We start from the raw sequence: 27,324 nt of genomic DNA, 5'->3' as shown, positions 1-27,324 counted from the left end.
TAGGATGCACAATACTGTTTAGCATAAAGTTCCTAAATAATATATCACCGGGGTGGCAGCATCGAGTCGAGATAAGTAACTTCCTGCGCGCGTACACGCGCCGCGAGCGTCGCATTAACAGCGTCGGAAACAAGGCGTGTTCCCTTCTAGAAACTCTTGAACGCGGTTGTTGCAGGTGAACATAGTTACCTCGAAACCTAACATTCGATTAAAAGTATCTTTTATATAAACTATTGTTCGACTTTTTTGCCCATTTTAGGAACTTACGTCTTAAGTCTCAAACTCTAGGTAATCTAAAATTAATTAGCTAAACGATTAAGAAACTGAGAAATGATTTTTTACACAATTTAAAGTCTTATTTAATCAGTGAATTATAGAATTCCAAAGCAGGATGGCCGTAATATCATCAGATTACGTAAATGGGATTTCCGTGTTACCTTTGATGGGACTGGTCTCAAAATTAACTCGCATTGTGTTGAAGCGAATTAACCGCAATACTGTTCCAATAATACACCCATCGATACTACATGCTATCAATCATGATATGATCGTAACGTAACGCTAAACATACCTGAATTTCTGGGTCCTCGTAATTTCGTTAACCACACTTAATCGAAAAGTCAAGTTGCAAGCCATTTTTCCTCTCGCGAAAAGTGTCGAGATAGAAAAGAAAAAGAAGCGGTGCCATGATTCGCGAAGAAGTTTCGGTTACATCCAAGGGAATTTATTGCCTCATTTGTCGGGACGGCCATTCGTCGCACGTTTTACACGACGGTTAAGACCGAGAGGCGTCTGGTGATCGCGCCTCTTCAACACGGAGACAGAGAAAGGGAGGAATCCTCGTTAATAAGCAAACTTCCTGGAACGGGATGAAAAAATATGTTTTTGCAGGCACGCACGATACGTGTCACGATTTTATTATACTCGCTACTTCCGACGATGCCACGTATGACGGAAACCGTAGGAAGGTGTTGCTGTGAACCCCTGATAATCGATGGGAGTCAAATAAGCCTGATGATTCAATTGTTTCTTATGAACGCTTCAATTTTTCGATGCCTAGAACTGGAGTCGTCGCGAAACTCCTTAAGAGACTTTGGTCGCGGGATTTAATGAGACCCGGTGCTCACGTTACTGCCTGTTCCTCGCATAATTACGCTTAATGTTCGATGCGGTCACGTGGTCGTGATATTATATGGCGGCATCGAGGTCAGACCGAACATTTCGTTAAAAGAGCCCAAATCGGCCGCTTCCGGTACGCTATGTGCGCAGGCGACAGGTCAGCGGATGAGGTGGGGCAGCCATTTATGAACCTGCTGCACCTTAACAAATCCACTGGACGTGCACGCACCTGACAGCTCGATTTTTATATCGACGTATATAGTCGGCGCCGATACGACACGGTTTTTTACGATTACGCCCGTCCAGTTGTGGACGCGCCTGGGTATGGGTCGTGGAAATTTACCGACGGGTAGCTAGAAATTCTGTTCTTTTTTTGTTTGTTTTTTTTTTGTTTTTTTTTTTGAACCTGCTCTCTGCTTTTGAGGGGTTGTTCCAGTGATGGAAAGCCGGCTGTGAATATTGTTTGACTTTTATTGCCGCGCGAAATTGCGCTGCTATAGAGGTTATGAAATTGTACATCAATGGCGCGGGAAAATTTATTCCTACCGTGTTGGTAGAGCGTTGTTTTCATTCTAGCTAGTCATTTAATGTAAGGGCCACGGCTGGAAGATATTTATACGGGTAATTTAGCGATTAAACTGCTCGTTACAGTTATAATTATATCGCGTTTATAATCGTCCGCCATTTTCAAGACAGCCGCGATCGTAATCGATGCAGCTACGAGAAAAACGAACAGGCATCCTCTCGAAAGGAAGGTGTCTACAAAAAGGAAGAAAAAAGGCCCCACCTCCCAGGTATCAGCGTGGCGGAATTAAAATTCCACTTCCGGTGGGCCAGTTCGCTATCTACGACGAAACCGCGGCGATAAAATTGTCGGAGGTGGGTAAGGTTGCCCGTGCTTGGATAAGCAGCTGTGCCCCGTGGCGCGCGATAAAAGCTCGTGCTCGCACGTGCTCGCGCGCGCCAATCCCACTCTCTAATTCATATTCTTGCACCTGACTGACCCCTTATTCTTTCGCGGCATCTCATTTAACACCCCCGCGGGCCAACGCATCACCTGCGACCAAGTGTTTTCACCAGGGTCCACGTGGCCCTGATACCCGCCGTTTTTACGTCGACCTGTTCGTTTCCATCTTTGAATATTATTAATACCGGTACCGTCCGCGTCACGGAGCAGCTGCTTTCGGAGGAGGTACACGTGCACGCCCCCTGAAGGTACTTTGATTGCATCGATGGTATTGCTTCGTTTATGTGAACTTGAAAAAATATCGTGGGAACTTATTTATAATAATTGCAGACTAATTAACGTCGTCCCTGGCCAGCGGGTAATTGTCGACACGCTTTAATTCAGCCCTCCTTATCTGATGTGTTAAGCTGCCTGTTGCATAACGCGAACAAATTATGACGATGTGGATCGGCCTATATGCGCAGCGTTTACAAGTATGGATAGGGAAATCTGCTTTACGAACACGAGAGTGGGGGAATCGTCACGTGTCTGATGTACCCTGTAATGGCGGCTTCGTGTTCAGCAACGGTAAGTAGATATAATATTCTTTATTAATTAGTTAATTATATTTGATTCTTTCAAGTGTTTATCGTTAATGAAATTCGAGATTTTGTGATTGTGGATTGAGTGAAACAGTGATAGTGTTTGTTCGCGCGATTCGAAGCCGAATAGTTGACACACGTGAACGAACGCTTCCCTCTTTCCGGATGCGGCGCATTTCACGCTTGCGACTTTCGAAATACGTTGTGAAAAGGCTGGTTGATTAATAATCATGCCGAATGGCTAGAACAACGATATTTACTTTGGCCGGTATATAGCCTTCTGTAGCGATGTCTCTTTAGAAACTGCTGGTCAGAAATGGTTGTACGAAGATAACAGGTGCAGGAAGTCATTCGGTGAGTCATTTTCGTTTTACGTAACGGGACTGTGTAAGTAGAAATTAGCATCACTGTGGCGGGCAAATTTGTGAGGTTAGAATGGCAGACGTGTAAATGTAAGAAGAATGGAGGGAATAGTGAATGACCGAGGTGCAGTGTGCTTTGTTCTTGTCAAATCTGATAGCAATGGAATTATTGTGATAATTAATGTGAACAGCTGAAGAAATAACATTGAAATCACGAGTGAAGTGAAACACGAATTTAACCCTAGAACGATGGGGTCGATCGGAACCCACGTTAAGATATTACAAGAGTAATATTTAGAAAGATATAATATAACGATAGAAAGAAGAATACAGTGTGATTGTGCGGAATGGTTGGGCAAAGTCTGCGGAAACAGGCGCACAATTAACGGGGTCAAGTGGTTGAAGCAAAGCCCGCCTATGACTGGTACATGGTTTCTGCATTAGATCGACGCGTTCTTCGTTAACAACAATAAAGATACGTCCAGGAAGCGACACTTCCTTCGACGAGTGTCAAAATCCGGTGTCAGTGAACGGCTTCTCCGCCGAGATAGTGAATTATTTTCTGCAACGGATATCCATTATTTTCCTTCCTGGCTAAGTGTTGTGTCGATTCAGACGTGCCAGGAGATGTTGGAAGGGTCCGAGTCGAGTAAGTATATGTTTACCGATCATTTTCTCTTTCTTTTTTCTAAAAGCCGATGTCACTTAAAGCTGTCCGAGTTAGAAAATCGAAAACGATTCCTCTATTTGAAGGTTACGAATCCACTAATTTAATTTTAATCATCGAAGAGAAAAATATAATGGTGTAGACAGTGGTTAAAAATAAATTTGTTGAGGTTAGGTCATGGGATCCGGCGAAGATCTCATCTCGGTGACATTCACAGCTTCAAAACTCCAAGTTAGAATTTATGAAAAATTATTTCACTCTTATTTTCATCTATTTTCGAAATTGCCCGTTAAATAATAATTCCAAGGGGCGATTATTACAGTGCATTTCGTAGAAAATTAAAACATTCGGAAACACAAGAGCTGAATCGTAAGAAGAAGAAAATTGCGTGAAACTGCGTAAGGAAAACAAAATGGCATATAACTTTAAAGGTAGCAGATATGTGGGTTTTAGAATTGTAGAACGGCTGCCCGATAAGACCAAGGTTGTTAACGTTGATTCCCAGGGAATCGACTACAATATTAGAGAAATCCATCACGAATAAAGAGATACAAAGTTGATGTACCAAAAAAAAGTCATTCAATTTCAAACAATTATTATTAAAGTTATATATTATTTGAATTGTGTGACTCATCCAATAGATATGAAATCGTGGAGAAATTGATAAAGTATTTCATACGTATCATTCGGTATTGGTCAAGCGGAAGGAGGTTCCTGTAAGAGGAATCTCGCGCAAAAGGAATGGCCAACAATCTTGATATAAGTAATGTATTTCTTTTATATCTCCGCCAGATAAAGAATAATGGATGGGGCTTGGTGACGTCGCGCGGAAGATATGATACCTTCCTCTTTTGCCAGGATTCACCAGGATGACGATAATAATAATTTGACCTGGAACGTCTGCCTAGCGAAAATCTATGACCTTCGTGAAATTGGAAAATTGAAGGATCGATTCGAAAAGAAATCTACCATCTTTATCCTTTCGTGATAAGTAATTGTGGATACATCTTGGATAAACGTTTGTCAAATTTTCACGATCTTTCGAAGAAAGTAATTAAAAAAAAGAAAAAGGACGCTAAGAATTGATTAAATCAACACGTGCTTCGAACAGCTTCGATAATATTCCAATATAATAAGGCTAGTAAGCTAACCGGTCCCAATAAATGTAAAATACCAGGCGTAAATTAATCACGTAAAGCAGGCGGCATGCAACAGCCATGAAAGGCAAGATAGAATTTCATATTTGTTTAAAAAAAAAAGAAAGAGGAAGAAGAAGAGAACGAAAAAGAAAGCTCGTCCCGTTTAAATTCCCCGGCCGATGATGCTGATAAGACGCCACTTAAAAGCGATGATTCATCGAGGGCATAGAAGAAATGAGGCACAGGTGTGACAGAAAAATATTAGCGTCGTTTTAGCCATACAAATGGAATCTTTATTTCCACGGCGTGGAGAGTTTGGAGATATCACCGTGAGATTAGCTGCTCCTCTCGCTGCATAATTATCGTGGCAGCACTGCGCATGCTCGAATTATCTACGATCGGTATCGTCCACGCGGAAGGGCAGATGCGAAGATCAAATTAGGCTCTCGTTAGAAACTCCACGTTATGTTCTCTGTTTGCTCGCTCTTTGGAATAAAGGCCAGTCGAAGGTGTAGGTAACACGAGGCGTATTGTAACTTTAAGTTGAAGAGGGTGGTTTCGCTTCTGACACCTACGATCGGCCTCAGATAGTCCAACCTTGGTACACCTGACTTAACGGGTCTTAGAGAATTTAGAACGAGTGTAATAAGTTTCGACTTGAATGACGCTTCTTCGTCATGTGGAAGTGGTAGGTACACCTTGTAGCCTTCTTAGAAGAGACCTAAACTCATTTGATCAAGTTTTGATTGCCATCAACAAATGTCTTAAGGGTATAAATTTTACTTTTAAGCTATTAAGAAATTGTATCTTCCTTCATGACCCAGGCCGTGTAAACGAATACCGACAAGCGGTCGCAATTTAACGTTGAAATGATATTTTTCCGAATTGTAGGTGCACGATATAAGCTATAAAAGCGTACGAGTGACATACGGCCAGGCTCCGGGCCAAAATCACCTCCGACTTGATGGAGTGCTCGGTGATTCCCCTGCTCCTCGACCTGCCTCCCCTTCCACGCACCACGTCCGAACGTCTGACCAACGTCCGACGTGTTTGTTCGCCCCTGAATAAAGCGGCTTTCCTCTGCCCGGCAAACGCTTCTTATCGAGGAAATATCATTTTATTTCATTTATGGCCATAACGTCCAAAGGGGATCTCACTTTTATTGGCCTTTCGAATCTCGATCGTATATTTCAGCTTCGAAGCGTCGAACCCCTTTCGATTCGACCGTCTCATCAAACTTTTAATATTTCCTAAATCAAATAATGGAAACCCGAAGAAGGGTTAAGTCAATCAAAAGATATCGAAAAGCAGCAAACACTATCGCGGATGTTGCATCGGTCGTGAAACATGAAAATTGTTATTCCCGAGCCTAGCAGAGGAACTGGCGCGCATAAACTCGAAATCCGATGTTTCACGTGCCATATTCCGGTAAACTAGCATCTCCGTGCCGCGGCTGGTGTCACGTACACACGAACGAATCACGTCCCGGGCCCTGCTGATCCGTATCATCCAGGACGCGTGAGTTTCGAAGCCGGTCGATCGAATATTTTTGCTAGAAGCGATCACGTTCTACCTGCGATTTCGCATGCCAGCTTCGCGACGCTTTCTCAAAAGCACGTGCACCATAACCCTTTGAATTATTGGCAATCTCCTACTTTAGTAGGTTAACGTTGACTTTGAACGTTTTGCGGAAGCTGAGTGAATTTGTTGAACCGTCGGTTCAGGGAGGTTGGGCTATTTGAGTAAGTGGGGCACGGTATTGAATTGATAGAGTGATATTACAGGATAGGAAAAGGAAGCAAGATTGGACTGCCGAATCAAATGGCTAAAGTAAAATTCAATGACACTAAAATATTACTTAATAATAAAAGCCAGATACTTTTGTTACAAGAATAGAGAGAAAAACTAATCAGGATATAAAGTATCGGCAAAACGGAGACAGAGTTGCCCAAGTAGGAAATTGCCGGAGCAATGAAGTGGAACACATGAAGCGAGCGAGGCCACCATAGCCGAGAATTTCCATCCAGAAAGCGACGGCGTACGATCACGATGACCGACAGCCGGATTCGTGAAAAATATGGAGCGAGAGTGGAATTCCACATGCGTCTCGCTCGACTCCGGTTAGGTCAGCTCGATGTCGTGTCGTTTCTCGCTTATTTCATATTCCATGGGGGCGCTGCTCTTCATGTTTTCCTCCTCTACCGCGCCGCGCCGTGTCAGCCGAAAATCCGCGACATTCATTCAGCACGTTTATCGATGCTTGGAGAAGGAAAATTCTCGGCTGGTTTCCGCGGCAAACCATAAAGTGACGCTTTCCCCTTAAGAATATAAACTTGTTCGCGGCTGATATAGCGAATATTATGTGGTTGACGTCAAATGGGAATGGGAAGGGATAAGGGGGAAGTCGAACGGATATGCGGGTTTCGCTCATGGGAGTATTACGGATTCAAGGTGAGTAGGGGTCCCACGAAGTAACCCGAGACATCAGCGGGGTAATATTTCCATATTCCGATATCGAATAAATGGACCGTTGGCGGGCGTGCGACGCGGACATAAATCCTTAGGCTACCCGTCATGCATCACCGGCTAGCCGGGAAAGATTCGAAGTCAGGCGGGGGTGGCAGGTGGTTTCCTCTTTTGCATTCCTTAGAAACCCTCGCTTCTCTTCGACAAATCTAACGAGGTTATTGTTTTTCCCTATATTTTCTATTTCCTTTATTTATAAGAGCATATTATTACAATTGCTACAATTAAAATAAGTGGAATGATCCTCTGGATGATTTTCATTCATGCGGATCCAACTAAAAATTCAACTGGAAGCAAAAGCTTATTCACATAAACGGCTACATTAAGCAACAATGGTTCACCTTTCAAGACCGTCACCGATCGATGAATGAAAAGGACCATCTATGGAATTTAAATGCACCGTATCCGCGAGAACATCAGAAATTCACAGTGGCCCTTTTAAAAGTCACCAGATTAACCTATTCAATGTCTGAAAGATGATTGAAACGAACCGAACGATCGGATATTCGTACGAATTAATCGGCTGCCTTCGAAAAGTCATGGTTCGTCGATCAATGGTCGACCCATGCCGTCCAGTTCGATGGGTCAACGTATTGGCGACGAGATAAGAACTACCAGTCCCAGGTTCCGACAGCTGATCAACGTGCCTACTGCTCGTTTTCTCTGCCGAAGGAACTTTTTGCATGCTACACGCACGCTTTCGCTGCGATACGAACGATCAAGTTCTACTGCAACCCGATGGCGGGAACAAATTGGTCACGTGGCTATACGGTGTTTTCTATGCTTTGAACTGAGAAGCTGATAAAATAGTCAATATTTAACATTTCGACAGGATGTCGCATGACACGATGTCAATCATCGTGATCATGACACGATTGGATGAAAAAGAAGAAAGTGTTGAAAGAATTATCAGCGTGACACAGCATCGAGGATAAGTGTCTGTTAAGTTAACCGAAAGCTGAAAGCAAGAGGATAGCCGTTCGAGCGGGTCGTTCTAAATCCAAAACCGTACCACGCTCGCTTTTCTCGGTCATCGATCTTGACCCTCTCACGGCCGCCTAACTAAAGAACTTTCAGGGTGAGCTACCCTTATTCCCACGCGTTCAAGAGAACGACGCATCGCGTCGCGTCGCGTCACGGTTTTCGTGGCAACAAATCCCGAGGTAGTGTGCAGCATCCAAGAGGAACACAGAGAGGAGTCCTCGGGGCAGAGAGAGCCGCTAAGTGACTAATTAATCGGCGATAGCCTTTCACCGCGATGTTATTAATGCGCCTGAAAGTAATACACGCGCGTGGTAGACCATTAAAACGCCAGAGGTGAATTTACAAGTCGCGAGCCGCTTAGTTTACGACGAACCGCTTAGGACTGGGTAGCTCGACGCGGCTTGGCAACGATCCCTGTTTTCTTGTCGCGCCTTCAACACTGCCTGACACGTTCGACCTGGGCCTGGAACACAAGGCCACGGCCCTGCACTCCTTTGAAATAAACATTTTACAATACCTTATCCTTATACTCTACCATCTACCTTTTTAAGCTTATGTTAAATTTCATTGCGAATATTGTTAAGTGAATCCCGCTGGTGACAATTGCGATAACTACCATCCTCTAATACCTCAGTTTGTTCAGTAAAACGAAGCATTCACCTCTGCTTTCAATTCCCCGTTTCGGATCGCAGAAAAGAAAACAGATCCAGACGAGGTAATTGGATGATAACCAACAGACGTGACGGTCCGCGTCATGGCAGACGAAATTAATACGCAGATTATCCGGGAACGGTAATATTCAGGCAGCAGAGCCTTTAGTCCTGTGCCTAATTTCTGTCTTCCTTCGCAACTTATAATTCAAGCGCGCAGACTGGAACCGAACTGAACAGAACTACGGCAACTTGCGCAACGGTAATTATACACTTTCAGCCCCGGTTCCCGCGCGCTACCTGCCCGTCTGGCTGGCTGCCTGTGCGCCCTTAAATTTCGGTTTATTTATGTCCCGGCTGACGGCTTCACGCTTTGCCCTCGTCCAGTCCTCGGATGAATCTCGCGAGTAAGGAACTGCAACTTGCTTTTCCCTTGTGAGATACTATTCTAACTTGGATGCTGTTTTAACGTAACCAACCTGATCTCTTTTCTAACCTAACCTCAACTGCGAAGTTTAAATTTAGTTCCCATCTCATGGAAATATGCCATTTGGATATTTGAGAGTGTCATTTTTCAAGATGACCGCGCCAGCGCAATTATAATGGAAAATGGAAGAATCCACGACAATAAGGGTACGCGGAATAAGAAGTAAGCCGAGAAAGGTGGCTAGGCAAGATTTAAGAGGCAGACCCCCCGGGCCAGTAATTCTTATAACAGCATTAAAACAGAGCACTTTAATTTACCGCACTGTAGCTTTCATTCCTTGTGCTCAAATAGTCTACGTCGACTTCCATTCTTCGCGCGTGTTATATAGGGTGACGGCATCGAGCTTCCGACGGAAACTCTCGGAATGCGTTCCGGCCGCATTAAAACCAAGGAAAGCTATTAACGAAACGTTCTGTTCCGTCTTCAGGTGAAATTTTGAAATATTAAAACGTGTCCGCTTGGCTAATTCAACGTTATCCCGGCGAAGGGTGTCATCAGTCATTGTTCGCGATTAACCTAACCTTCGGTGACGTTGCAAAACAATGGCGTCGCGATGCTACAAAATTTACTGTATCTGGCGCCGCTTCTATATTTACGATGGGCAGCAGAGAACGGGCGATAACTACGTGATCCAACGGGGCGTCTCCAGCATATGCTGGCTCGGTGGAGATGCTCCTTCCGCTTTTCATTCCACTCCACGCCCTTCGTGTTCAAATTAAAACGCGAACCGAGCCAGCCGTACGTGCGAGCAGCGCGATGCTCGCAAATACGTCGTCGACGGTAAATAATTCCTAATTAGTCTGTCGCCCAGGCCAGGACAACAACAATGGAGACGCATCGTCGCGTTGCTGCAAGGAGGTGGAATCGCGGTACGAGCGCGAGTCGCATCTCTTGATTCTCTCTTTCTGCTCGCTGCATTTGCACCGCTTGCGAAGGGGATCTCGCGAGGGGAACGGTTAAACCGAGCAAATTGTGATCTTAACTCGCTGCACTGATACCGGATACAACTTCCAACCAGGACAGTGCCGAGACGTTAACGAACGACTGTTTTGAGTAGGTGTGGTAGCAAGGTACAAGTTGCTTCAGAAATGACTGGCTAGCTACTGCTCAAAGATGTATCTTTTTGATACATGTATAAGGTGTTTCAAAAACTTGGAAAATAACACAAGATTTTGAGTTGATCCAAATTTTGAAGAGTACCAAAATATTAAGCAACGTACTGGAAGTTTAAAAAAGAATGTACGAACCCATGCGCCATCATACTGGGATAATTAATTCTAACGAAGCTACTGGAAACGAAGCGAAGGTGGTTATTCAAATGAAACATCCGCAGAAGCAGCGAAAGAAGAAAAAGAAGGGATCAAGGCAGCAGCAGTAGCAACAGCAGCAGAAGAAGAAGAAGAAGAAGAACAAGAAGAATAAGAAGAGGACGAAGACGAAGAAGAAGAAATTGCTATGCGGGACGCGGCAGAGCAGCATAACGGTAAGTCCTCGCTGGCAAACGATCGTGGTGTCATTGTGCCGTCACAATGCAAGGTTATTCATCTGAAATTCTCACGGCGACATCAATCCTATCGCTCGATAGAAATCTCCCCTCTGCGTGCCGAGTATTCCAGCTTCATTAGAAAGACGTGGCCCATGAATATGCGCGATGTGACCGACCTGATCAAGCTGCCATATCGCGTCACTTATCCGTGCAGACGATTTTCCCTGTAAATGCGACAACACGTGTGCTGCGAATTTTGACGGAAGTCTCAGGTGTCGCGGCGTAGCTGATTTCTTCTGCAGCCTGATGCTGTCCATTCAAATCAGTATCTTACTTTTCATTACTACAGCGAGAATTAAACTGGGAATTATCCAGCGTTACCTAGGTAACCCCCCCCCGTTAATTGTCGCAGTGCAGACCTTTAACTCCACGCTACCACACCGAAGTATACTTTGCTCAAAATGAGCACTTTTTGACGGACTACCTTCGAGGCAAGGAAAAAAAATAGAGCCAGTAATGGCGGCCTTCTATATTTCTTCGCGCAATCAAGACATTTCTGGGTAATTTGTGGCCGTAGAAGGTGGATACTTTGCTGGGGCTACATAGCAAGGATCTAATATACCCGGCTCATAATCATTAATCACCGGAGAGAAATCACCTTGGTCGTTTTTTTCTTCCACCAAGTTACTGGATTGTGTATAGAGACCTCTGACGAGGGTATAAATCATTTATAGTAAATGGCAAATACTATTATCGGAGAAAACCATAGAAGTCTGAAAACAATCTCGAAAAAACAGTTTAACGTATGAAACATAATAAAAATCAACTGATTTTCCATGGAAGACAAAGAAAGTTAGATTCCATTTACTAAATCATACGATTTAACCGCAGCAAAATATTCGCTAGCGGACTGGCCAAGTATGGCCGACTTTAATGACCGTGCTTAAGGGATGAGATGGACGAACGGGTCATTTCGCGAGGACATTTATAAATGACATAGCAGCGGGACGGCGATATAACCCGACTTGACTGGCGCCCTGTTCCGGCCAAAGAGGAAGCAGGGGTTGCGACGCGAAAGGGGGTAGTAGTATGGGGGCGGTGTGCGCGGATCTGAATCGGCCAGGGAAACTCTGAGGATAGTGGTTTTAGATACATACCCCGTGTACATAGTTGGTGCACACAGACGACCCGACCATGCACATTCGGAGGTTGCTTGGTAATGGCTTCGGTTTATTAATGACCGGTCAGCTGAGTTAGCAACCGGCGTGTATTCCACGCGAACCACCCTTAACGCACGCCTACCCCATCCAAAGCGATTGCAAAACCCATAGACAGAGATGAGAGTTTTGCTTCGTCAAGAAACTCGCTGATGGAGCAAGAAATAGTTTGCTACCTACTTTTTCCATTTCCTATGGTATGCAAAAAACTGTAGAAAGTACATTAATTCCCATAAAGAATAGTTTACAAGTATTTAAGGACACCTTTTAGCTGGTGTGTTTCAGCCATATTTTAAAGTTAACCTCGTACGGGGACCACGAATGGAAATGGGTTAATTCAGATGGAAAAGGAAAAACGGAAAGGAACTTTTAAAGTAAATAATTAAATGTGATAGAATTGAAAGACAAGTCACAAGTACTTTGATCTCTAATTCAATTGTAAACGTCAACGCGTCATCGTAATTTGATCGTTTACGCAGCTCGGGGCGTCGCATGTTCGACTAACGAAACACGTATCACCGTTCCTCCTGTGTTTACAGTGGAAAAAACGAAAAGCGCGCTAACCCATCATTACGATTCCTCTCCAATCGAGGAATCGAGGAATCACAATGACCCCTGGACGACTCTAATTCAGTCGATGCACGACGCAATTGTTGCATATGTTCACATGCCGTCATGCGTGCTTCCAAGTAACCAATAGACACGATAGGGTTAAGGGAATCCGTAATTATTGCAGAATTTTTGTTTAACCATCATCGACAAATTTACGCCTAATTCATCTTATCCTTGAAACGTCATATTTTGGAAAATAGTAGGTGGAATAGTAAGCCAAAGCTAACTTAAATAATAAGACAAAACGGAAGTATTCAGTTCGTGGCTACAGCTCGTTTACTTTCTTTCGATCTACCACCATAGGACAAACGTTGCAAACGATCAAAGCGAGCAAGGCAATAATTCAAATGGTCCAGGTTCGTTCATGTAAATGGCCTAGCTATAGTGCATTCATACACACATGGAAAGTGACCTAAGGGAAACGTCACATTCGTTCGAACGTCTGCTCTAGTAGCACGTCAGACGTCTAATATATTGACGTTAAACGTGGAACTGTTGCCGAGATGTGTCTCGCGGCAAACAGGGGAGGGTTCTGCTCGGATGTGAAAGGATCGGAATGCGAGCAAAGGACATTAAGCTCGGCCAGCGTCGGGACGAAGGTCTCTTTGTCGCTGTCAAGCTCAGATTTGAGGAAAAATAACGCGATGACACGCGAGCCATTGTGCTCGGATCTCGGACGATGACTGGCGCTGCTCGTTGTGGGAATTTCGTTGGCTCTCTGTTCACGTGCCGCCTATTAGGTTGCACTATGAAGGAACGGTTTGAATACCGGAGGTTATGTTACCCGATCGCTACCTGTCCACCATCGCTGAGTAGTTCCAACGAGTGTATATTAATTCGACGCCTTTTAACTTCACTACCTTCAACTTTTTCCCAATAATTCTTTGTCAGTTTCATGGATTTCAGAAAATTATTATTCGTTAATCGATTACCATCGATTCGTTAATATTTGTCTAGTTTTTTAATCGAACGATAACTATGCCCGTACATAACTTAAAATAAAATATTTTATCCAACGTTTTATCTTCCACGAGTGCACGTCCTGGAATGTTCCCGGTAGTCCCCGACAATGAGCCGCCCCGTTTGCGGATATTTTTCATTTCGTATGATCGATAAGCTACTCGATCGCGTTCCTCGTCGAAAAATGGCTGAGTAGAAAAACTTGTTCTTGTCACCGGCCGGGCTTCTGACACCTGTTAGCCCGCGAAATTTGATCGATCGACAACGACAACAACGTCGATACTCTTCTATAAGTCTCCACGGGGAAGAGTCTGGCGAAAAAAGACGCACATTTGACAAACAGTTATGGTATGGTTCCATATATGGGGAATACACGCCAGGCGGATCGTAATACGGTGTGGATGGCCCGGTACAAGTAGAATCATGGAATACAAGCTTTCCCTCTCAAAATTGACGAGATACTTTCTCTTTGATACTTTGCCTTCGATCATACGTAAGATCGTTACAAGGTAGGGTTAGGTTAGTTTGGAGGAATAGTTAGCGCCATCTACAACTCAAGTGCAACAAAGGCTTCCTTTGGTTTTAGTCATTTAGTTGCCATTTTAGAGTTCATAAGGTGAGCAGAGTACGAGGTCGCGACGTCTAGGTCTATGTTGACGCTCGTCATAGTCTCACGGCGCTAAACGATCGCAAGTTTAACGAGTGTCGATGCAAATGCGGCGAATTGTCAAGCCAGACCACGCGTGAACATGGCGCGGCGATCAGTGGATATTGAATTCGAAATTCCCCGATTATCGGTGCTCTATTTGTTCTACTATCTGGCAGCGAGGCACGTAGCCGCGATCGGCTTCCCGCCACTGAAATATGTCGTTTGCGGTGACGTGAAGGTACGCGACGAGTGCGTCGCATATGTAATTCCTACTTAGAGTCGACATTACGGTAATATACGGCGCATTAACCAAGTTTCTGCCTTCGACTCGCTCGACCGCCCTTTCTCTTCGCCCTCCCTCCTCCCTGCTCCTCGCTCTCTTTCAACAACTAGCCTCCCGTCCCGACCTCTCACGTTCCCTCCCATCGGCGAGCTTCACGTGTTCGTTTCATCAGGTGTTTTTTTTTTTCATGCTTCTCACCGGATACGTACGTGTAAAATGAAAAAGAGTGTTCTTGTCGTGCGAGACCGGTGTCAGACACGCGCTGGCCACGTCGAATTCCGCTTCCTGGCTACTAGCTTCCCATCATGCCCATTGCTGAACTTGAAAATTATTTCCGTTTACGGATTTGCCCTTAGTCATGGCGTATTTGGAATCTACTCCTCTTTAATTGTCTTCCTTTAAACACTGGAGGGTTCCAGTAGGTCTCAAATCGGACCAGTGAACCGACGAGACGGGTCACTACATCTATGTCCCTAGTCCAGTGAAAAAAAGTGTTCCTTTAACAGATTGACAAGGATGATAGTGAGTAATCGGTAATCATTACCGTGTCAATATCGAGGGAACGGCAGACGGTTGGTGAAACAGGGATGCTTTTCAATTGGCGGCCATGGCGTGGCAATCGACATGAATTTTGAAGCGTATCTGATAGCAGCACGGTGCCGCCTAAATATTTGATGAAACATTCCGGCCGCAATATGGGGCCCCGCATTTCCCCGGAAAACGCCGTGATCTCCTGTAGCCGGCACACCAGACCGCCATTACTTTGATACATAACCTCGCTTCTCTCCGTCCCTCTCCCGCCTTCATATATTGATAGCGAGAATGCATTATTGATGCATCGGTTATATTTATGGGGACAATTTAAAGCTCGCCAATCATTTCTCGGCAGCGAATCGATCGTGCGGCCGCGGTCGTTCGTTGAACCGGGCCGTATTAAAAATTCAAACGGAACGGCGGGAAAATTTGAAATGCGACGCGTGTTCCTGCGGCCTCGAACGCATTAATGCATGCAGTCAATTACGCGCGGACAGAAAGGAGATGATAATTCCAACGAAGTCACGCTCTTTCGTCGAATTTTAAAACAAACAACACTCGGATTCATGAATAATCCAAGGATTTTGAAACGTTAACACTTGGACGATAGCGTTTCTTCTTGCGATCGGTTTGCAAATTCGTCGAAAGCAAAGGCGAGCCGCAGCTATTTGTACAGCCACGAAAGAGAAGACTGTTATTGTTTAATATTTCATGGATGTTGATGGACGCATTCGCGTGTGGAGAGGAATACCGATCCCCTATGGCGTGTAGGGACAAAGTTGATTTTTATGTTCGAATATCGAGAGACTCAGACGAGACTTGTCAGATGCGTGGGGCCGAAGGGACATGTATGAAAAGGGTGCGAGAATGGGGAGAAAGTGAACGTGTCGTAGCGAACGGAAACGTTCTCAGGAGGCTTAAAATAAATCCGAAGACAAATAATTGCGATATTAATTAAATATTCACGGTTACACTTTTGTACGGTGAAAAATTACTTAATTTTTTTTTTTTTACAACAATGAAATTCTGTTAAAAGATAAAGAAGAAGGTGAGTGCAGAATAGCGAAAGCAATTTCACAAAACGACACCTCTTCTGTCGCAATGGAAGGATCCGGTGGCGCTATCTCGACAGTCGTTGCACGCCCCGGGTGTACCTAACCTCTGCGCAGATTTATATTCGCCTAATCCTGGCGCAATAGCATGGACCAACAGCGAGGAGGCTGCGTCCAACGATGAGGGGCTCTCTTAATTGAAGTATACCTTATCTAAAAACTGGTGATCCCGCAGAACCGCGAGCCAGCAAGACCTTTGATCCGTTAAGGTCTGCTTGGTCGTGATTGCGGGCTCTTGTCTTCTCTTATAATTGATATTGGCTGGACGGTGCGGGCGTCGTCGTTGTGCGAGCCAGCCAGAGAAGGATGCCGGACAGGGAGAGACAGAGACAGAGAGGCTTCGATGGCCTCTGGAAAGGCCGGAATCCTCTAATCCCCGATGGTCCCGTCTTCGAGAATAGTTGGTAATCCCGCTGGATAGTTGGAGATCACCGAGTTACACCGGACACACTTGGAGCCGGGGGCTTTTATTGGCAGATGCTGCTAAGGTGGATGTCTGAAGAGAATTTCGACTTGAGCAACTCGCTGCTTGCAGTCGCTAGTTGAAGTCGAACGCGGAGCCAATAGGAACGCGAACAGTTTCGAGGCTGTGCTTGTGCCCGATCGAGCTGGAAAGCGCTTAATGTCCCAAGTCCAGATCTAACCCAGGCTAAAGACTTATACCGGTATACTTAATGCACGCGGTCTAAGACGGGCCAAACGTGGCTGTACACAGTTTCCAGCAACTGTAAGGTTCTATTGAATCTTGTAAATGGCTCAGATCCCCTCGGATCCGATCTCAGATTAGTCCTGTCTCTATGTTTAAGAAGGTCCAACGTTTCCCGCCGAGTATATCGACTGGAATGCTCGCCGTATTTGCCTTACTGTCATTAAGAACAACTCCTGATGAATATGTTTATAGCAGTGTTCACTTTTCTCTTGGATCTCCCAAAGTACCTATTTACTGATGTGATTAATGAAAGAAGATTAGAAGACAGAAGACAGAATTAAGAATTAGAAGATAGATTGGTTTGGCCTTTATCAGCATTGCACGAGCAACGAACAAAATATGATGTCTGGGATAAAACGTGCGGTCAGATTTGTCCCTTAGCATCCATAGCCATCCCCAAGATAGGGACTGATTCGCACGTGTTGAGGATCAAGTAGATAATTCTTCGTCCCAGTAGGACGAGCCCAATCTTGTTACCATTGCTCCATAATCGAACGATAACCGAAAGAATACTTTGATCAAAGTGGAAGGTCATCAACGATTGAACAAATTTTACGAAACGAAATGATTGCAAATATTGAAATTGATCAGTCTGTTAGAAAAACATGACAGATAGTTAAGAAATGGTTGAAAATAGCCGGTGGCGCCTCACCTTCCTGGAACAAACGAGGCAAAATTTCCATAAAGGTTAAAGCTTGGCTTTGCCCGCTTCCTGTTGCCCGTACCACCATAATCGCATATGCTGTGAACACGCCATAAGGCGTGGACGTTTCGATGTGCGAAACCACGCCGCGCACCCCGTGTTCCCTGTCTAAATTCGTGAGGACATTTATGAGGATGCGCCTGCAAGATCTTATCGGCCATGAAAAATTCAACGTTTCATCTGTCCCACGAACCGGACTGCCCTGCCGATCTGCATTAATTTATTTATACCGGCCACTTAAGGGGCCCTCGAATAAATTTGACGGACGCTTTAAAATCTGGTAGGTACCAGCCGAGAATTGGTTAGAATTTCACGCCGACCGGAAATGACCTGCCCTTTTGCCATTTTATTTTTTTTTTACTTTCACTTATTAGAGATGGACTTCGACTTTTGCAATTTTTAGTCAATAAAAATATTAACTGGGATGCAAAATATCCTGACCATATTTGTGAACGTAAATTCATAGTAAACACCATTCATAAGTCACCAGGAAGGAATTAATGACGACGCGTTTATAGTGGTGGCTCATAAAAAAGCCGAAACGAGTTTCGGCCTGGAACGTGCTGATCATGAAATAAGGACTTTAACTTTTTCGATTTCGCGGCCCGATATCGAGCCGTTTCTACCTGTATTAGTCGCCAAGCATACAACCCCATGGATTCTCATATGCGCTTACTTTTCATTGCTGACCCATCGTATGTAATATAATATGTATCGTAGTCTGTGACTCCCTATGGAACACTGCTCGCCCACGTTTCTTCTACGGCCAGCTCCTAAACCCTGCCACGCTTTCGTTCGTAAACGAAAACGAGTTTGCTCGATCTTGAATTCTCACCGCCCAGGCGCGCCCGTGGGATTTCTCTGTTGAACGAGAAATTTTCGAAGAAATATGTATCTCTTCCTTTCTTTCCGTCGCATATTTAACGAGGCGCAACGATCGAGTGGGAAAAATGCAACGGGAAGAATCGGTTAATCCGCAGGACCTTAAAGTTCCAGCAAAGGCGGTCTCTATAAATATTTCAAGAGCGTAGGGGGAGGCGGATACATCTCGAGGGGGTTGAAGCGCGACTTCTTTTTCTATTATGCCGTGATTTTTTATTGACGAAGTGGACACTGCGGGTCCGGAAGACATCTATTACTTTGTTGCTCTTGCTAGCTCTCCCTGGTATACTGCGAGTCCGACGAGGGTGGAAAGTTCGAAGGAAGACCGACGGGGGTGGAACGGGGACAGTTTTGTCCCAGGCGTGCAATACTCGGGGCCATAGATCACGCAATATCAGTTGTCAGGCCGGATCGAATGGCCGGGAGGGTGGACAACTGGACACCGACTACCCCCGAAGTGCGAGTGATGACCCTCGAGGGAGGCCATGCAAAAACTGGTCCTCGCCAGCCTCCTCCCTTCCGCGCTTTCACCTTTGCTGTTTATGGCGGAGGACACATAAAAAGGAATATGTAACGAGCGCGGATAATTCACCGTTCACTCTGCTGGGACCCCCGTCCACCGAGGGTGGCGCTTCCTTTTTTTTCTTCTTTTTTTCTCCTTTCTCTTGCACGCCACTGTGGGTATGCCTTTTTTCCTCGATATTCCTATCCCTGCAGACCGTGAACGCGGAATTGCCGCGTCGCCTCGATTCACCGTTGACTTATTTATGCGATCGTCTATCGTGTGAAACAATGTTAAGGCATACGAGGGATGCTTCGGACCTTTGCTGACCAACTGGTGACCAATCGGAATAGTGAGTCCCTTGTCAGTCGAGGAAGATGCACTTTCCCGGGAATATAAATTCGATTTGCCTTTCCCAACTACCCTGCTGATTGCTCGCTGAGTTATTTCTGCTAGCTTGATTTCAACGAATTTCAAACGACCTTGGGAATCGGGCATATGTTACTTCATCGAAATAGGAGATGAGCTATAAAGATCCTCCTATTCGTACGCGTCATTTTTTCTTCGGTCTTATTTCGAATGCTGATCGCTACGAATAACTAATGGAGATTCTCCGTAAGTGGCACACTCATCGAGACTGTACGGCCGCTCTATAAACGTCGAAACAATCCAGCCGGCTTCAACGCGGCCGTAAATCCTGCCCTGTTCATCGGCCAAGTCCACGAGGCTCTTTCGATCTCGCCTCTTTTTTTTTTCTTTTTAACCGCGTCGAGCTAGCAGACGGGGAAAGATAACGTTCGGATCCGCTCGATCCGCCTTGCAGAAGCGTTGGACAAAGCGACAGCGTTGCGCGCCAAAATTAGCACGGAACAATGCACGCGGTCGGATTCAGAGACGAGGACTGCCATCCCTCCCTCCCTGTTCCTTTACTTGTTCCCGATTTCGTTCGCGCTACTCGCCACCTTCTTTTCTTTTCCTTCTCCCCATATGATCGAGACGCTGGCGGAAATTGCTCTGCCCTCCGTCGCCCTGCTCGCCACGCATGCCGCGGTTGCACGGCTATCTATAGAGAACGGGGCACGCAGCACGCGACGATGCATCGTTCCGCTTCTTCCCGCCCCGGCTACTTTCTTTACGCTTAAACGGCTGCGATCCGTTCACCCAATGTCACTATTATTAACCCTTTCAATTCTATGAATCTGGACATGGTGCTTCAGACACCAGCTACATTGTTAAGTATCTTGCCAATCTATACTCTTATAACTTGTTTTTCGGAGAAATACCACTTCGAAAGAAGTTCCAAACAGAAAATAACGAATCGCGAAGGGCAAGAATACTTCTCGTCCCATCTTTGCTTCTAAACGTCCCAGATCGACCGTTCCCCTAGCAGCGTTCCCTCGTTTTCGACAAAAAGTCAACTAATTACAGCTAATGTATTCCGTCGGGCACTCGCGAGATACAATAATCGTCGGGGAGGGAGCAAGCGGACCGGGGGAATGGGAACGAAGCCGGCGAATTGAAAGTTTTTGCATCGGAACGTCCCTCCGAGAATTACGCTGGATGCCGATGGGGAGTGATGGGGAAGTTTACAGTTTAATTTGCCGGAAAATTATTGAAGGAAGTCGGTACGGGTACAAATCATAACGCTCCGTGAATCCGTACACCGGATATCCCTTTTCCTCCCCACCAACGAACGTTCGATCTCTCTACATCACCCAAATGACTTCTGCCCGACGACGACGCGCGTCTAAGTGTGCGTGTGTATCCGCGAATTCATCCTGGATTATCTGCCGTGAAATTGTCCGATTTGACTCGCATGTTCCATGGCACGCTATTTGTTTCGTCACGTTCTTCGTGCAATAGGGATATTCGCAAAATGCAATCTGAATTTTTATTTCATTGATTTTTATTATTTCATATACAACCAATAATTAGTATCAAGTAATCATTTTTATGAAAGAATTAGTAAAGCTGGAAAAAGCGTTCTTATTAGTATCTCTTGCTGCAACACTTGGAGGTCCGGCCAACTTCCAAGCAGTCGGTGGTGTGTTGACACATGGCACCAATATCGCGTGGTTATCCGTTGAACCGATAGCACCTGTTAACCAAGTAAACCGGTTAACTAATCCCTTAAATCGGACACCTGACGAGGATCAGTTAACCGGTTAACTGGGGTACCCGCAAACACCGGAACGTAATTGGACTGACAGGAAGATGCTAGACGTTTCAACCGGTGCGAACTAGTAGCGTCGGGAATCATAGTTTTAAGTGCATCAGCTATTTAAAAAATTCCCTTATTTAGAAGCTACAAGAGGTGTACATTTTTCATCCGGACATAAGCTAACAGCGGTCCACTAAAACCCGCACTTGGACAGCGCCGTGTCCTCGCTGCTTTATGTCGGATTTATGAGGAGGCAAATGGAAGAAAAACACGAGGCGGCGCGTGTTTATTGTCCGAGCCGTGCAAGCTCGCGTGCTTTCCACCGCCACTTCTCACGTTGTTTCGCGGTCTTTCGAGTCGCGGACATAGGACACGTACAGGCGTAACAACCCACGACTATGGGCTTCTGCACTCTTTCCATGCACTCCCCATTCGACCGTCGGGCATTATCCAAGGAAACGCTCGAGTGCTGGCTGAAAATGTTCTCGGTGACTTTCTGAAAGCCATCTTAAGTTTCGAGCGTCGCTGAACCCCGCAAGTAGCTTTGTTCAGCGGTTTATGAATTTTGAGGTTAGGTTAACCTTAACCGCTTAGAGGAGGCAGCTCTATGTCTGGCTTTTCACGTGTGCACCCCTCGGCAGGGTGAGAGATCAGGGTTCGCGATTCTCTCGTAGAAATCTGAAGGAATGGTGGAAGGGAGCAACGCGTGTATCGATTCCGGCTCAATAAAAAAGTCATTCGAGAGCTGCAAAGGCATGGTATTGGCTGTAAAACGTTCACCGACTGATAACATCCAGTTGCAGCGAGTGGTGGGTGGCTTCCTGGCTGGTTGGCTCTTTTTCTCCCTCTACCCCAGCCCCTGAGTGGCGATGGCCTGATGGGACAGGGGGCAGGGGAGAAGACTGCGCCAGGATGCCGAGGATCAGGCCGTTATTTAGTTAATGACTATTCTCTCGCTCGTAGGCGCTGCCAGGTCTGGAATACAAGATCGTGTTTGAGATGCTCCGCGTGCTGCCGTTGCTGTTGCTGTTGCTGATGCTGCTAACCCCGGATCCGGGTGCGGGGCCCGGACTGTTCCGCTGCCTCGCTATCTCGTGTAACTGAGAATGAGAATGCCGTGGCCCTGGTGCACGCTGCTATTGCACGCGTGTCCTTGCGCTACCGCCACCAGTTTCGGTCAGCGCCGCAATCACCACCGGGAATGTTACGTATGCGAGAGAAGGAACGGCTGGCAGGGAATTTAGGAACGATATCGTGGAACCGATATTACGTTTATTATAGGCTCAATCCTTTGGATAGCACAATTAGCCTCTTTTCATAACCTTTTGATGGGCTTCCCTCCAAGTCAATAGAGAAATTAGATCTCACCGTTAAAGAACAGACGAGTTTGCACCGACTAACCAGGATTAAAAAGTTCCTAAATCCATATATATCGTGATTTAGAAGGAATTATCCAAGTTGAAATGTATTTGTCCGGTACTGTAGGTATAGTTTGTATACCTGCGCACCGCGGATCCCTCGGTTACCTCCCCCGCGCCCCATCCCCGCGTTCTTGCAGAGCCTGGCTGCCTTCGTTGGCTCCTAATTAAACATCCAGCTCGCTCGAATCCCCGAGTCGACTTGGCCGTCGATGTTCCGATATTAGTCCCTCCTCCTCCCCCGCGTCTCGCCGCCACCCGACAGTACAGAAATCCCTGTCCGCCTCCGTGTGCACGGAGTAAGCAACGCTCTCTGCGCCTTATAAATAGATTTCGGGAAAAAAGGAGAGACGAGATCGATAGTTGCCGCCGGCAGATATCGCAAGGAGCAGAGGGTGCACACGTTAGGGGTGTCGTCCTTTACGACGCGATACTGGATTTTGAAAAAGCAACCAGAGAAATAACGATCGTCGATAGAGGGTCCTTTCTCAAATGCGTTCATGCTGCGAACGTTTTTGGCGGGAATCGTTAGGTTGGATTGACTAACCTAACCGACGACGTAGAATATTGCAAACGCACCGAAGCCGTAGCCAGTCACTGACCTTTAAGGGAGTTGATGGATGTAATAGACCGGGTCAATATAGCGTTAGTGCGTCGTTGAAGCTTGATGAAGGTGGCTAAAGTGCTTGTGAAACATTCCCCGCCTACAGAGACGATTTACACCTGACAGACTTTAACATGATCAGTTACGATTGCGTCACCCAATGGCAGAAGGAAGAAAATCTAACCACGCTCCACCTACCTACCTTCATTGTTTAATTAAGTAACGATTATATTACGGCTGTTCTCCAGGTATTTATCAAATGTGACGTCCAGAAGTGAAATGTAGAAGGAAAATGTAGACACCCTATGAAGAAACACCCTGTATATAGCCGGTACAGCACGTAAGTACGTATAGATGAGGAAGGGAGGGGATACGCCCGTTTCCTCCCACAGCTTATCCACCTCCATCACCCTGGAGCCCACGGAGAGAAGGGAAGAAAGAAACCTGGACAGAAATAAAGCAGAAAGAGGGGGGTTTGGGGAGGGAACAGAGGGACGCAACACGCCGAAGAATTGTCTGCGATTTTGTTTTACCTCTCGCGGCTACCTCTCGATCGCGTTCATCGATTTCTCACACTAGCGTCCCCTCCAGGGGCCGTCGTCCCCGCAGGGACAGAAACTATGTGTATGTAATATGTGTGTGAGTCGGAGCCGGTGTGTATGTATCTGTATGTAAAAGAACGCAAAGTGGCCTGAAATCCTGGTACGCGACTCCTCGGTCGGATCTGCGTGCTGTTGCACACACAGGCTATGTGTCTATCTTCGTTGGCGAGGAGGGTTGCTGTGATCCTCGCGCGGAGCAAGCTTGTGGTAAATGCCTGGAATTAGTTCCACGTATCGCTGCTGACGTGGCCGGATGATTGTTGCTGCTGCTGTGCGTATAGGGTGAAAAGGAAATTCTTGCGATACTATCGCCTTTATTCGTTGCAAGTGTCCAGTGACTCGATGGATCATCCACCAATTTACCTAAACTCTGATTTCCCTTAAGAAAAGGACTAAAACTCGCGTGAAAACCGCGAACCGAGATAAACCGTGCGTTTTTCGGTCTGGAAGGATCGAAGTCAGCAGTGGGGGATGGTGGAAACTGCTCGGGCATGGGTTAATCGGTTTAATAGCCAGTCCATCGAGAAAGTTAAAACCAAGCTCCGCGGAAAATGGCCGGTGTTAATCCGTTTTTCAGGCTTCCGGCATGAAATGAGATTTCTGTCGGTCCAGCCCCGGTGAGCGGAGAGATTTACACGCGCCAAGAGCTGTCTTGTTGTGTACGCGAGACCCTGGCGGATTTTAGGGTGTAGAGAGAACTTCTCCGCAGCCATTAGCCGCACACTTGCAAAGCCCACACGACACGATTCATACATTTTCCTGGAGGATGAAAAAACAGCCTTTTGCCGGATCCTGGACGAAGGATGCGGCCTTTGGATTCGTCGTGGCGCGGCTAGGATTCCTCTTAAGTCGCCACCCTTCCATTTTGGATTGTTCCCCCTCTCAAGATTTATATATACCTTCTTTATTAGAAGACTTTACTTGGACATACTGGAAGCGTTAATTAGGTAGATGAAAGAATTAAGAAAATGATCATTAAGTGGTTTCAGACACGCCATCTAAATAAACCTTTTTTTAATATTATAATCTATACAAATCAGAAAATCCATTTCAGAAATTCTGACATACTGCGTACTTAGTGGCATACGCAATTTATCTGTCAATAACATAACCTATTTATTAAGAATTTTAACAACGTTCGTCTAAATGAGTTTACGAGCATTAACATTGAATGTTTCAATAAATTGAATCAACTGTTCGTTAAGCTCTGATATATTCTCGTTTCGCTAAACAGATGTCGAAGGAGAAAAGAACAGCACGTTTATGCAACAGTTCTAAGAGCCTCGGTTTCTCACAAACCTCTGTGAAGATTATCAATTATTAAAGACACGTGGCCGTGCCAGCCTCTCTGCTCTCATCTTGCCGTTCCACGAAAACTCCGTCGCGTATTGCCAACTCCCACGAACTCGATCTAACGATACTATCAGTGATTTTAATAGCATTACCTCTGCATGATTTAGAACCACTCAACGAAGATCGCATTGAACGATTTCTCAATGCACACACTTATATTTAAGGATACTTTAATTATTAGATAGTATCTACAAAGTCGTTTCAGTAATCAGTCATAGGTTAGAAAGAGTTTTCATTAAGCTAGAGGGCGGCACCAGAGGGTAATCTATTCTACTACTTCAGTTGCTATTGTTTTGTAACCTTTATGCAACTGGCTATGTTCGTCTTTCCTTGCTTTCAACTGAAATGTAAATTGCGTCCAACTTAAAAAAAGATTCGCTGCTCCATAAACCGTTGCATCGCAAAAATTGCAACAGAACCGAGATTTTCGAAAGCAAGCGTAGAAAGTCTTTGGAAAGGATGCACTCGTTTAATTATTCCCCATGCGTCCAATCATATTTTCCATCTGCAGCGACATGATTCATTTCGTGGAACGTGTTGAATGAGAATCGGTTCGTCGGAAATCGAGGAAACTTTTTTTGGGGAATTACCCTCGTCCGCTTCGTAATATGCCGATAATTCTGTATAAAACGGTGATCATTTTAACTCGATGCACGACCAACAAGCATGATAACTATCGCAAAATGTTGAAGCTCTTATGGCCACGTGAAGAACATGCTGATCGAGTAACGGTTAACTGCATCTTGCACGTGTGATACTGTGCAAAATAGACGACCTTGATTATTCAAGGCTCGTTCTTCTTCGCCTCTCAATATTCCTTCTCCTTCGTCTTAAAACTGACACTTTTTTTATCTGAAAGCAGATGGACGAAAATTTGGAAAATTTCATTTGAAATTTCTCACGGTTCCCGTTGAATAGCTCCCGGAGGTTGTTGCGATCGTTTCTACGACATATGTGCTTCTCTAAATTTCAGCAATAACGGTAATTGCGTTATTAAGGTCGAGGGGTGAACTATTCCTAGGGTGGTGACTAGTCCTGTGTACAGCTTGACCCCACTGACCAAGCATAGAAAGGACATAAGCATGGTCAGTGAACGTAGGACGCGTTATACGTCATTAGACTCGGACAGGGTAGTTTTCATGAAGCGTTCGTGGGTGTCAGGGAATCGCCAGATGGTCTTTTCCAGTAAACAGCAACGATACGTTTGGTAAATGAACTGTTTCAGCGAGGAAATTCGTTGGATGTTCGTTAACAGAGATCCTTTCGTCTTGGGACCGATGGTGATACCCCTTCTTATTTATTTAAGAGGCTGTTTCTATCATTTCCTCTTCTAATTTTTCACTTATTAATTCTTTGATAATTTATTTATTTAAGGAACATTTGGTAGCAGTTGAAAATTGAGTTGAAAGTTAAACAGAAGTATAAATTTCTTAGAAAACAGTAGCTCGTAGATCGGTTCTTCCCAATTACTCAGAAAGGGTGAACCAGTATCTTTGTACACAGATGTTTCAACCCCTGCAGCGATCGCACATCAGGAACAACCATACGAATTCTCGTACAAGGTGATTGGCTACCGTGGCAGAAGCTGATGAGAAGAAAAAGGGGCCAGACGGAATATCGCAGAACGCTGATGATGATTGCTAGCCCACATGTTCGGACACACGGTGGACCTCCGTTCCTTCGGGGGTTAGGGCGTCGATTTTCAAGTACTTCAGACTGACCCCCCTCTGTCACTCTACATACACGCACACTCTGACGAATCAATTCGCACATAAGGCTGTAAACACGATTCGCCGATGGAACTCGTCGAGTGCTGACACTCGGACCCGTGAAGAATCGTGTCCGAGAAGTGTTTGCAGTTCGAAACATGGGAGTAATGGAAGGAATATCGAACGCGTATGTTTGCGCAAGGGCCATAGAAAGAAGATGGTAGATAGAATTTGAGAGGGTTAGGTTAATCCCATTAATCGTGCCGATGGGCGGTGTATGGGAGGGTTAATTATTCGCAAGAGGACGCGTTAAAGGAGGCAACGAATCAGGAGAAGCGGGATAACT

General features: G+C 45.4%; 1 long non-coding RNA gene across 1 annotated transcript in view; it reads left to right on the top strand.

Moving 5' to 3' along the window:
• The first annotated feature begins 2,628 nt into the window (after positions 1 to 2,628).
• The window catches only part of LOC117608400 (uncharacterized), an 87,409-nt gene continuing 62,713 nt past the window's right edge, over positions 2,629 to 27,324 (top strand). The window contains exon 1 of the long non-coding RNA XR_013063561.1: positions 2,629 to 3,678. This is a non-coding gene — a long non-coding RNA (uncharacterized LOC117608400). The remainder of the gene's footprint in view (positions 3,679 to 27,324) is intronic.

The sequence above is a fragment of the Osmia lignaria genome, chromosome 15 (genome assembly GCF_051020975.1).
Source record: "Osmia lignaria lignaria isolate PbOS001 chromosome 15, iyOsmLign1, whole genome shotgun sequence".
Classification (NCBI taxonomy): Eukaryota; Metazoa; Arthropoda; class Insecta; order Hymenoptera; family Megachilidae; genus Osmia; species Osmia lignaria.
This window is presented reverse-complemented; position numbering and strand designations above follow the sequence as displayed.